General features: G+C 39.8%; 1 protein-coding gene across 1 annotated transcript in view; it reads right to left on the bottom strand.

Annotated features, from left to right (window-relative positions):
• Positions 1-12,908, bottom strand: part of smarcal1 (SWI/SNF related, matrix associated, actin dependent regulator of chromatin, subfamily a-like 1) — a 105,559-nt gene that overhangs the window by 48,295 nt on the left and 44,356 nt on the right. The gene's annotated exons all lie outside the window — the stretch shown is intronic.

Here is a 12,908-nt window from a genome sequence, read left to right as displayed (position 1 = left end):
CATGTAACTGTGCAGGGTAGCGATGCAGCATGTCAGTGCTTTAACTGGATTCTCCACACTTATTAGTTACACATTGTATTTTATCCAATAAAGGGAATTAAACATATTTAATACTTGAGGACTAAACCCAAAATTCTGCAGGGACCTGAAAGCACATAAATCATCAACATAGAAAAGCAGCTTTTGAAAAACGGAAAAATGGGGTTTTGAACAATTCAAGACTATATATATATATATATATATATATATTTTTTTTTTTTTTTTTACTGAACAACAAGTGCAAATGAAAATTATTGTACAGTGCTGATAAAAGTCAGTGGATACTAACTGAATGAGAACAATATTCCAAGAGCAAAATTATCACATGAGAAACATACTCGGTACTCATTTAAACAACAAAGACTTGTTCTTTTGGTGGTTGGCAGACAATGGATTTTAAGAGATGGTGGGAACATGTTGCTTTTCTTTCTTTTCTGCTGCCATTGTCGGGGATGGTGTACAGTTTGTAATAGCAACCAATTACAGAAGCCTTTCATCCAGGAGGCAGCATCAAACGGTTCAACTGTCAGTCTTTGTTGCTGCGGGCAGACTGGCAGCCTGGGGAGAGACTAATGCACACAGCAGCACTTTCTTCTTCTCCAAATGTCCATCTCTACGTGATAAAACGCCTTCAGAGTGATCGGCTAAACTCTGCAGCATTCAGGACCTCTTACAGATGGACTAGGTGAGGGTGCACTGAATAAACACTTATTTTTTGTGACGGCAAACTTTCACAGCGATCAGACGAGAAGGTGAATCAGCAGTTGTTGAATTAAAAATTTGTGTTTGCTGATTTGAGAGAGCCTTACTTAACCCTAACTGTTTCTCAGTTTGCTGTATCACCCTGTTGCCACCTGAGGGAGTTTCCTGAGCTGCCCTTCTCCTGGGATTCGGCAGACATAAAAGAAGTCACCATCAGAGCAATAAAAAAAAGCCCTCAGCTCACACACACACACACACACACACACACACACACACTCAATGCTTACATACACACAGACAGCACAGATGTAAAGGGACAAACGGATCCTTCCTGGGAGGGGGTATATTTAGAGTCTTGCGTAATGTGCTTTTAACACAACACAGAGTGGATGAATTTTTAATGCCAGGCCAGAGTGAGGGTGGAAGAGGAGAAAAAAAATGAATAAAGTTAAGTATTTAATCTGTGCTGTTGCTTAGGGGTGAGAGAGATCTGAGAGCAGCCTATGAGCATCGGGCATGGCACCCAGGCTAGCCACCAATGTAGCAGCAGCCATGGATGACTGGGTCTGCAAGAGAGGGGAGGCAGAGAGAGGAATATTGTGAGATATGTAAGGCAAGAGGGAGAGGGAGAGAGGAGAAGAGAGTTTGCATGAATGAGCGAGCAGGAATAACTACAAGCCATGTCAATGCTGTGCTGGGTAACCCAGGGGAAACAAAGAAGTGCACAGTACCACAGTTTCTCTGGCAAAGCCCTTACACTCTGATGTGAATGTTTACAATGCAAAGACATGTGCAGACGTGTCTACAACAGTGTCTGGCTGGGAGGAGTATACCTTAGCATAATCAAATATGAAAGCAATTATTAGCTTACAAAGCTGCGTTACCTTTACAGCCTCCTATATCGTATTCATGAAGCTGTTTTTATTGCAGGAAAAAGGGAGAATGAGGAAAGAGCTCCATCAGATATTTGACAGCAGCGCATTGCAAAACACCGGCAGACAGCAATAGCATCCTCACCTTTATCAGTATTACACAACAGCAGCAAAATGAGACTCTGGAGGTGACATTTTTGCAACTGGTCCAGCAAAGGGCAGTAATAAGGCGTTGTGAAGTTCATTGCTCCACTGGGAAAAGGTCTCACATACCGCATGCAAAAATATTGATATCTGATTTATTGCCTTGAAGATTTTATGCTCATATTTAGATGCTTTCATTCCCAGAAATGTTTTCCAACTATTTTATGCAAAGCAGAGACAGTTCAGAGGCCAAAAGCACAGATGTGATTAAAAACCAAACCTTTACAGAATATGACAACCATCATCACTCATGTTCAGACGTTTTAGCTTCTGAAATCGTATCTGTCAGGCTGGTGTTATTCCACATATTTTCTTATTGTCAACCAAGATCCCAAAACCAACAATGTAGTGCTCTGTTTTTGTTTTTTCATATATTTTCATTCTTTCTCTCTGTGTTTGGGACTCAGCTCCAAGCCCAGTGTGTCTAACCTGAAATATGTATATATAGCTTCATTTTAAAAACAAGAGTGAGGCAGCTTCAAGTCTCCTGAAACTAAACAAAATATTACACCAGCAGTAAGTTGTGCCTTTGTAGGGGGGATTTCAGCAGCAGATTAATACATATTTGATGCTTTAAAGGGCTTTTTACAACAGCAGGACAGTCTATGTGGGATTAAGTCAAAATAAACTACAGTAGAGTGGCTTCTCTATGTGCTTTAAATAGTTTCGAACAACAAGGTCAGGTGATTATTGTTTTCGCTGCTTTGAAATGAATGTTATTAATAGATGAAATATATATAACCACATCTTGAAAATTTGAAATATGACCACGAATTTTGTCAAGCAAGTCCTTCAGCCTTAACACCCATATTTATATCGACCTTCCGAATACAATTCACAGGAGCAACATTAAAGAATTGATGACAAATATTTTTCACCTCTTTTTGGTCAGATCAGTGAGATTTGGTTAAAATGGAAAACCTATGTTGTCATGATTGCAAAAAAAAAAGATGTGGTTAAGGTTACAGAGTGATCATGGCTAAAATAAACTCTGCCTGTAAATTTGAAACAGGAAACGAACAGCAAAAATCAATGTTTTGTTGACTTCCACCCCAACCTCCTCCCTGTGCAGACTTTCTGGCTCTATGATGCTTCATTTTCTCCTTTTTCTCCATTTTCTCCCATCACTACTGTGACAACTAGAAGGTTTTGCTAATAAATTAATTGCATGACTATGGGAGAGCAGTCTTGTTTTCTCTCAATATTCTAAATTAGGAGTTGCACAATGCCAACAATATAAACTGTCAATACCGAGTTTTGTTTTGTGCAGCACTTGATGCGTATTTAACTTAATGAAAATGGGCAGCTTGTGAGATAGCTGAAAAAAATGCTTAATAAAATTATATTTTGAACCTTGTCAAAAATGAACACTAGAGGAAAATAAGCAGAAATTGAAACTAGACTTCAGCTCTCTGTTGTTGTGTTTTTTTGCCAAAGCCAACCAGAAGCGGCTCGCTGCTACATCACTAATTAATTTTCATACCACAGCCCAACCTTATTTCCTTCAGCTGCTCTTCACCTGCAATTACAGGCTTCCAGAAACCTGCCAGAAATACTATTGTGACAAGCTCCGGGGATGGAATGTGCAATCACACAATGGTGTGCCAGCTAAAGCATAAGCAAACAACATCCCATCGGGTTCAGGCAACATGATCGACACACTGACTCACTGACATGCAGCATTTCATGTTTGTGCCAACACCAAAATAGACAAAAACATCACGTGTAAATTAGTAGCACACTTCCCGCTGTTGGCTTGAAAACAGAAACAAAAAAGGAACCACAGCATACATGAGTCTTGAGTTGTCTTAGAAACACCTGCCTTTAAAACCAGCTGGCTGAGCGAATACCTTTGGGAGCTTCTTCGCCTACTGTATGACTCACTACATGGTTTTCCTCTCAACCTTGCTGCTTTCCTCACCAGAATAATACTTGAGAGAGAACAAGATGACAGAAACCATACCACAAAGGCGGTTTGACCTTTCCCAGTGTTTGCCCTGAAACATTATGACCGCCATTGTCACTGAAATTCAAGCGAAATAGCTTCTATAGTTGCTGTGTGCTCTGACTTGTTTAGAGCTGATGGCAGCCGGAAATGACAGATGGGCGATCGGGACCAGGCGATCTATCTTCTTGCGTGGCTTTACTGTACGAAGGAATCTTGAGAGGCAGAGGATTGAAAAACGATTTGGATGGCTGACCAGCAGATGTATGGGCTCAATGGTGTTAATCCCGCCGTATGCTCAGATCTCCCAAAAGAGGTGACATGGCAGTGAATGATTGTCAGGATACATCAGTCGCGGCTGACGAGTAAAAGAAAACCTCAGAGCTCTGCAGACAGCAGCAAAAACAGGAAAGAGGTCAAACCATCAGCCACACATTGAATAGCACTGACAACTCTGAAAAGATTGCAGTTACTCTCTTTTCACCTCTTATTTCGCTCTCTCTCTGTAAGGCCAAGGAATGTCAGCCGACAATTCATTCTCGGCGCGTGTAAAATAGCGGTTTTCATCTACTAATCACTTCTTGGAAAATCACACAGACGCTTATTTGCTCTCCAATTGAATAACTTAGCTTGTCCTAACTAGCATTTCACTCATCACTCAGCTAACTCATCAGACAACCATTCAAACGTAATTATTTAATATGAGCTAAAGCTCCAGCCTTGTAGTGAAATTCTGGTCTGAACTGCTTTTACTCATTTCAAGAACTTTGAACCTCATATTTTAAGACAGGAGAAGAGAGAGGAGATAGAGTAACTTAGAAAAGTTCCATTTCCTGATAAAGACCATGTGATATGATGAAAACATCCACTGAGATGCACCATCTCTCCCTTTTAGCATGTAAATTTGTCTCATATTTCACTAAATCAAGTGGCACATATGTTCGCAGCGCATGATAAGTTTACATGAATGTGAGTTCAGATATTTCAAATGTCAAATTTGAGACATAAGTAAAAACAATAATCTATCTTTTCAGACATATATGAAAGAAGATTTGATACACTGAACAGCCACAACAGTAAAAACACCTGCATAACACTATATAGCTGCCTCTCATGCCAGGGAAACTGCTCTGATTCATGTGTCCACGGACACAGGACCTCTGGGTTGTCCTGTGGTGTTCAACACCAGGAAGTTGGCAGTGGATCCTTTTGGTCGTGTGGGTTTTGAGGTGAGGCCTTCTTCTGGTGAATTTCATGAAACCTCAGTTGTGATCTGGGGAGTTTGGAGGTCAATACCTTGGACTCTTTCTTTTGAGCTCTTCAAACTGCACCTGAGGAGTTTTTACAATAACTTGGTCTGCAACAATGTTAAAGTGGGTGGTAGGAGTCCATCACCATCCAAATGAAGTCCAGGGACCAAAGTTTGGTAGCAGAACTATACATAATATCAAGAAGATCCATTCTAATAATTTCACCTGTCTGTGGTTTTAATGTTGTGGCTGATATGGTGTATGTGACAAGATCACATCACTGCACACTCTTCTTCTTTTTTTTTAGCATTTTAAACATAAAAGCATGAATCGCCCGTGTATTTTTTCTGAAGGCGCTTATGTAATTGTTACTATTTTTAAGAAAATCTGTGGAAAATACAAAAAATCGTATAGAATTAATCAATCATAGTATTACTTTTTTTCATAGTATTGCTGTTCATTTTTGTCCAAGTCCTTGTAGGCTGCAAATAATCAGTCGGATGATTTTTATGGTAAGAGATTACAAAAAAAAGAAAAATTCCCTGAACCCAAGATAAGATCTTCAAATGTCTCATTTTGTCCAACCAATCATCCAAAACTCAGAGCCTTAATAAGACTGAAACAGAGAGTGTTGGGATTTGTCTTTGACTAGTAATTAAAATGACAACTGGTTATGAAAACCGCTAAAGAATAAATTTGTTTTGACTGACTATTACAGTCTTTTATGAGTAGATGAAGGAGTTTGATAAAATATTTCTGCTCTATGTAGTTTGTTTATTTCTTTTTGGAAAAAAAAGTTCTTCTATCTGCTTTTTTGTTTTTCTCCTCCGCTGCAGAGTGGCAGCGCTATCCGGCAGCATTCAAACATGTTTGTATACACACTCAGGGGGCACCTCTTCATGCTGACTTTGCTGATAGCAGAAATAAATTCAGAGACCCATCAGTCAGAGAGGTAGGAGTGAACTTTCTTCCTCCACAGCTTCACACTGAGGCTATAAACTGATCTCTGTCACCGAAAGAACAAAGCAGCCTTAACCAGACAGTACACATGCAGCTGCAGCATACAGGAGCAGGATTATTGCCACAGTGCAGCTTTTCTATTCGGATATTATACAGTCTGTACTTGAAGCTGAAGCACCAGATGTGCCGATGTGATTTCCTGTTGGAATCCATGTGACGCCTCATAGGAAAGAGAAAGGGAGAAAAAAGCGGCCATTTTCAAGTAAATAAAAGGAGGATTTGAAAAGAAGATTGCATCTTACAACAGGGCATCAGAATGCAGTAGCTGTTCCACGCCTTACAACATATTGTCGGCTGTATATAAATTGGCATTGATTGGAAGAAATATCAAAGTCATCTTCAAAGACCAGTGCACCCTTAACTTTGTGCCTGTCTCACCCGCACAGATAACTTGGGACTGATGAAGCCCAGAGATGTGTGAGCTGCCATCCATGGCTCATCTGGCCCATGACGGCCCCCAGGCGACAGCTGTCACCAGCAAAGCAGACCTCCTGCTCCTGGCTGCGGTTACCATTGGGCTGAGGCCGGCTAATGAGGACATTATCAGATCAGTGTCTTCAGCCTGACACAAGCCTAGCCGCCAGCACAACTGATTCGACCTTCTCCCACCTGCTCTCAAGATGAACGACCAGGAGCTTCACACAATATAGTCACAGGAGAAGGGAGGTCATGGATATTGTATATTATTCCCAGGAAATGAATAGCTTCAGAGATGAAACGGGAAGCCAGTGTGAGTCATGATATGCAGCATTATAAAATTTCATATGTTTGAGATCCCTGCATCAGAGGTTTTTATAAAAACATATTAGGCTGATATATTATTGGTTCAAATAGGTGGTTTTCACTTTCTAGAAACACTGAGGAGTCAGAGTTGGATTGAAAAAAATGGAGAAAATTAGAAAATCTAACATCAACATTTCTAGGACAACTGGGCAGACGCCATCTGCTGAGATTATTTCATCAGCAGCTGTTTCCGAGGTCAAGAACGAACTTTAAAACTCCAATTCAGGATAAAAGTCAACCATGCTTAGCTGTGCTTTAAGCTGAATGCTAACATCAGCATACCGACATGTTCACACAGAAAATGGGAAAAGAAATGATTTGACATTTTGGCAAACTGAGTAGGATTAATACCACTCTCATGCCTCTCAATTAAATATAAAGCTTCACATAAAGGCTGAAACTAAACTGGTGAAAACAAGTCTTTATGCTCAGATTAGCTAACAAGGAGCTGGCACGACAGACGAGAGAGTGTTATTGATCCGATGATGAGAAAAGATTGCTTTAGCATGCTGATGTTCAACAGCTACAATGTTTGCCATGTTCACCATCTCTTTTTAATGCATGAGTCATTTCTTAATTAGCCGTAAACACCACGCTCAGGCTTAATCTGTGTCCATATTGGATCACAAAGCGAAACATTGGCCAAATCACAGTTTTAAGCTTAATGACGTCTTAACTATTTGCTTTTCATCCAGAAAGGGACACAGATTTGCTCTCAAATTTCTATTGATATTCATCCAAAGGTTCAAGAGACATTTCACTAAAAACACAAAATATCAAGCTACTGGTATCATGTGAAGAAAATTGATTATCACCAACATTCTTCCTATTGTATGCAGGAATGTGTAACCAAAATTTAACAGCAATTCTCCAAGTAGTTGTTGAGATATTTAAGCGTGGATTAAAGTGGTGGACCGACTGACCAAACATGGTTGTGATCCCTTTAACCTCCCTGTCTGTGATGAAGATTATGCCATATTTAGAAATCAATCAACTATTTCTTCATGGAACACTATTTATTTGGCCCCACAGTCATAGTTTAAGATAGACAGGAAATTTGCCGATGAGACAGAGGATGACATGCAGCACATGGCCAGGAACTAGAATGACTTATGGGGCACACACTCAACCAAGTGAGCTATCAATGCACCCAAATGAGCTCTTACTTTGATTAAGAAGTGTTAATATGACACAGTGTGGTGTGATTAAACGAGTGCTGTTGTCTCAATCAGTAACAGTGCCACTCATGCACTGCCCTCAAAACACAAAACCATGCAGGAGCTGCGGAAAGAACAGCTTTCACACTGTCGTACAGTCATCCTTCCACAATGCTTTAAAGCTGAAAACAGTGTTAGTGCTCCCTCTCAGAAATCTGTAAACTTTAAGCCAAGCTGCTCAAACTGAGTGTGATGACTGTCTGGGATCGCTGCGCATGCACTACGAACATTTGCTTGACAGGCCAAAGTTACAACAGATGAGGACCGAGCGACTGCGGAGAGCCATCTGTTTTACCTTCAGTCCTGAGACAACAGTAAACATCTCCGTGCCACTGTGATTCAGATGATGAGGAATAAAATAGCAGCATTTTTTCAGCTGTTGGCGAGCAAAAAGCTTTGCGGTAAAACATAAACATCCACCGTCGGTTCTGTAGCCAGAAAAGCATCTTTTTCCCACACCGGAGAGAGCTGAGAGGAAATTAGCTTTGTTTACTGTTGTGCATTAATACATCAACATAATTATCAGCACTGTGATGGAAGAGAGGTATCTATAAGCTGAAACTAAATATAACTTCCTGTTGTCATCTCCAAAACAGACCTATTCTATCATTTTGAAAGTGTTATGTGGGCCATTAGTATGCAAAATGAGGTGCATTCCATCTTTGCATGCAGGGAGCAAATTATCTTCAAGCAGTGCCACTGTGCTGGTGTTGTATTACATGGACTATAAGGGTAGGTGTTGTTTTTGTGCCGTTGGTTGCACACTCAGCTAGGGACAGCAGGGTTGTAAACAACACGACATCTTTTTTACGCATTTATCCTTCCATCCAGTCAGTTGTTTGAGCAGAGAGAAACCTTACTATCCCTTATACATCCATTTCCAAAACTGGCATCTATACAGCAGTGACGTTCTCGAGTATATATGTATATATGCTGCAACCATGTTTGAGAGGAACCCCTGAAGATGACAGCTTAATGTCCTTGGTGACAGCTAATTTGGCTGCGTGGGAGGGAGAGTGAGCTGCCAGAGTGTTTATTTCTCTCAGAAAAATCAACATATCTGATCTCGGGTGGGAGGGAGAGTCATTTTCCAGAGTGAATTTTCTTCTGCCGCGAGAGTAACGGCTGTTAGAGGCAGCGCAAGATCACTGCCTCCTATTTTCACATGATGCCTTTCTAAATTGAGATTAGTCACAGAGGTCGGGCTGTTACTAAATGCATGCATTTGACAGCTTTTCTCAGGAACCCTAATGAACGTAGCAGCCTTGGGTGGTGAATATGTATGCAAGACACAAAGACATGGTAAGAAATACCCAGAAGAAGGGCAGAGTAGGTCCAACAGTAGTAGCTGGTTGCAGTGACAATGTGACAATGTCTATCCTTTAATTTTAGAGCTAGTAATTACTGTCTGAGTGCAGCTGAAAGAATTTTTTTTGAATGAATTCTGTTCAGTTTTATTTCCTTTGTTTGAGAAAATGTAAGAGTTTTACGCAGCAATAAAACTGGCATTTGCATTAGTGAATCTTTCCGTGCTAGTAAATGTAAGAGTTTCATCATTAGGTGATCTGAAGGGGGTTTTCCATCTGCTTGTTAACGTTCCACCTAGTAATAGAGTGCAGTGGCAGAGAGGTTGCTTAGTTGCTGATTTGTTGATTCTTTATCTGACTGATGTTTCTGCAAGTTAGAATCTATGGCCCCGGCCATGACTCTGACATACCAGCAGTCTAATTGGGCTGTGTACTGATAAGATAATGCCAATATTTGTGGTCCTAAAGGAGCAGATACATTTGTAATTGCACCTTTCAACCCCACTCTTCTGTTAGTTTTGTCTTGGATCTGTGAAATTCTATAAGCAAGAAATATTCTATATCATATTGTAGTTTGTACTGTAAATCGGCAAAGTGATTAATTATGCATAACTGTAAGTCTTAATGCAATTAAAATCTGTGGATTGCATAAAAATCCACCTCTCCCTCTACTGTTGTCTTGTTTCTCCCCACTAGGCTGTAAACATGTTTATTCCTGCTGTAAAGTTAGACATTTTAACATGGGGGTCTGTGGGAATTGACTCCCTTTTTATAGCCAGCCTCAAGTAGTCATTTGAGAAACTGCAGTTTTTGACACTTCATGTTGGCTTCATTTTTCAGCCTTGAAGGTTGCTGCTTGTGCTGCACATACACCTCCGACTGAGCCGATTCTGAAACTATATGTTTTAGGGGAGACGGATGTAGGTTTTACTGTAGATGTTTAGTGTCGCAGATACTGACCACAGCTTACTCAGCTGCTAAGGTTATATAATTTTAAGCAAAGTTTTTATTGTCAAATATACATTTGAGGGAATAAGTGTTATTAAAATGCTGAACTGTCCATTTTCAGTTAAAGAATAGGCATACACACGTGGACAAAATTGTTGGTACCCCTCAGTTAAAGAAGGAAAAACCCACAATTCTCACTGAAATCACTTGAAACTCACAAAAGTAACAATAAATAAAAATTTATTGAAAATTAAATAATCAAAATCAGCCATCACTTTTGAATTGTTGATTAACATAATTATTTAAAAAAACAAACTAATGAAATAGGGCTGGACAAAAATGATGGTACCCATAACTTAATATTTTGTTGCACAAACTTTTGAGGCAATCACTGCAATTAAATGATTTCTGTATTTGTCAATGAGCGTTCTGCAGCTGTCAACAGGTATTTTGGCCCACTCCTCATGAGCAAACAGCTCCAGTTGTCTCAGGTTTGATGGGTGTCTTCTCCAAATGGCATGTTTCAGCTCCTTCCACATATGTTCAATGGGATTCAGATCTGGGCTCATAGAAGGCCACTTTAGAATAGTCCAACGCTTTTCTCTCAGCCATTCTTGGGTGTTTTTGGCTGTGTGTTTTGGATCGTTGTCCTGTTGGAAGACCCATGACCTGCGACTGAGACCAAGCTTTCTGACATTAGGCAGCACATTTCTCTCCAGAATGCCTTGATAGTCTTCAGATTTCATCGTACCTTGCACACTTTCAAGACACCTCCATGTTTCACCGTAGGGACAGTGTTCTTTTCTTCGTATGCTTGGTTTTTGAGTCTCTGAACATAGAGTTGATGTGCCTTACCAAAAAGCTCCAGTTTGGTCTCATCTGTCCAAAGGACATTCTCCCAGAAGCTTTGTGGCTTGTCAACATGCATTTTTGCAAATTCCAGTCTGGCTTTTTTATGAGTTTTTTTCAGCAGTGGTGTCCTCCTTGGTCGTCTCCCATGAAGTCCACTTTGGCTCAAACAACGACGAATGGTGCGATCTGACACTGATGTACCTTGGCCTTGGAGTTCACCTTTAATTTCTTTGGAGGTTGCTCTGGGCTCTTTGGATACAATTCCAACGATCCGTCTCTTCAATTTGTCATCAATTTTCCTCTTGCGGCCACGTCCAGGGAGGTTGGCAATTGTCCCGTGGGTCTTGAACTTCTGAATAATATCAGCCACTGTTGTCACAGGAACTTCAAGCTGTTTAGAGATGGTCTTATAGCCTTTACCTTTAAGATGTTTGTCTATCATTTTTTTTCGGATGTCCTGGGACAATTCTCTCCTTCGCTTTCTGTTGTCCATGTTCAGTGTGGTACACACCTTTTCACCAAACAGCAGGGTGACTACTTGTCTCCCTTTAAATAGGCAGACTGACTGATTATGAGTTTGGAAACACCTGTGATGTCAATTAAATGACACACCTGAGTTAATCATGTCACTCTGGTCAAATAGTTTTCAATCTTTTATAGAGGTACCATCATTTTTGTCCAGGCCTGTTTCATTAGTTTGTTTTTTTAAATAATTATGTTAATCAACAATTCAAAAGTAATGGCTGTTTTTGATTATTTAATTTTCAATAAATTTTTATTTATTGTTACTTTTGTGAGTTTCAAAGTGATTTCAGTGAGAATTGTGGGTTTTTCCTTCTTTAACTGAGGGGTACCAACAATTTTGTCCACGTGTGTACATAAAATATGTAGCTGGTCAGTAACAAATCAATCACTGAACAGTTATATTATGTTAAAATAGACTAGGACTATATGTTAATCCTGCACTTGGAATATAAAGTAGCCATTCTTCACAAGATCACAAACTTGTTCTATATTTATAGATTCCACTCCCTTTGCTGTATAATTCAGGAGTGTAAATATTTCATGTTTACGGTACCCATTTTTTCTAAAATGAGTTTTTTTCTGACTTTAACTAACTTCAGCTGTCTATGAAAGCCTTTTTACTCTTTTATTTTTGCTCCATGTTCTGTGTTTGTCCATCAAGTACTTTGTAAGGAAAATTCCAAGCAGTCTTATAGCTTTAAATGGGCCTGTTTGTAGTCTTATATTGAAAAACACGATAACCCAGCTTGAATCAACTCAATTTAGGGTCTTAAATTGAAATAATCCACAGATTAATAAAGGCAATTATAGTATGGTGAGAACAAAGATGACGGGATAAAATGGCAATGTAGAATTAGAAAGTCACCGTTATGGTGTCCTGTACACTGACTACATACAAAGATAGGCAAACCAATCCAAAATTGAGCAAAATAGTGGAGCATGAGTGGAGCCGAGGCGAGCTGTGGAGAGTCTCTGGGCCCATCATTTACTTAAAGCAGCCATGCCATCAATTATGCATAACTTTAATTCTTCATATGATATTAACAGGTGGCTTATATAAAAATTCACCACAGAAGAGTTTTTATGAAGGCGGGAATTAGCTATAGAGACCAAAAATATTTTAGTACCAGGTTGTAAACATATTTATTTCTGCTGTAAAGTTGAATATTTCAGCATGGGGGTTTATGGGGAATTAATTTGCTTTTGGAGCCAGCCCCAAGTGGTCATTCAAGGAACTGCGAGTT

This window comes from Acanthochromis polyacanthus, chromosome 14 (assembly GCF_021347895.1).
Source record: "Acanthochromis polyacanthus isolate Apoly-LR-REF ecotype Palm Island chromosome 14, KAUST_Apoly_ChrSc, whole genome shotgun sequence".
In the NCBI taxonomy this organism is placed as follows: Eukaryota; Metazoa; Chordata; class Actinopteri; family Pomacentridae; genus Acanthochromis; species Acanthochromis polyacanthus.
The sequence above is the reverse complement of the archived record's forward strand: the minus strand, read 5'-3'. Positions and strand labels throughout refer to the sequence as shown.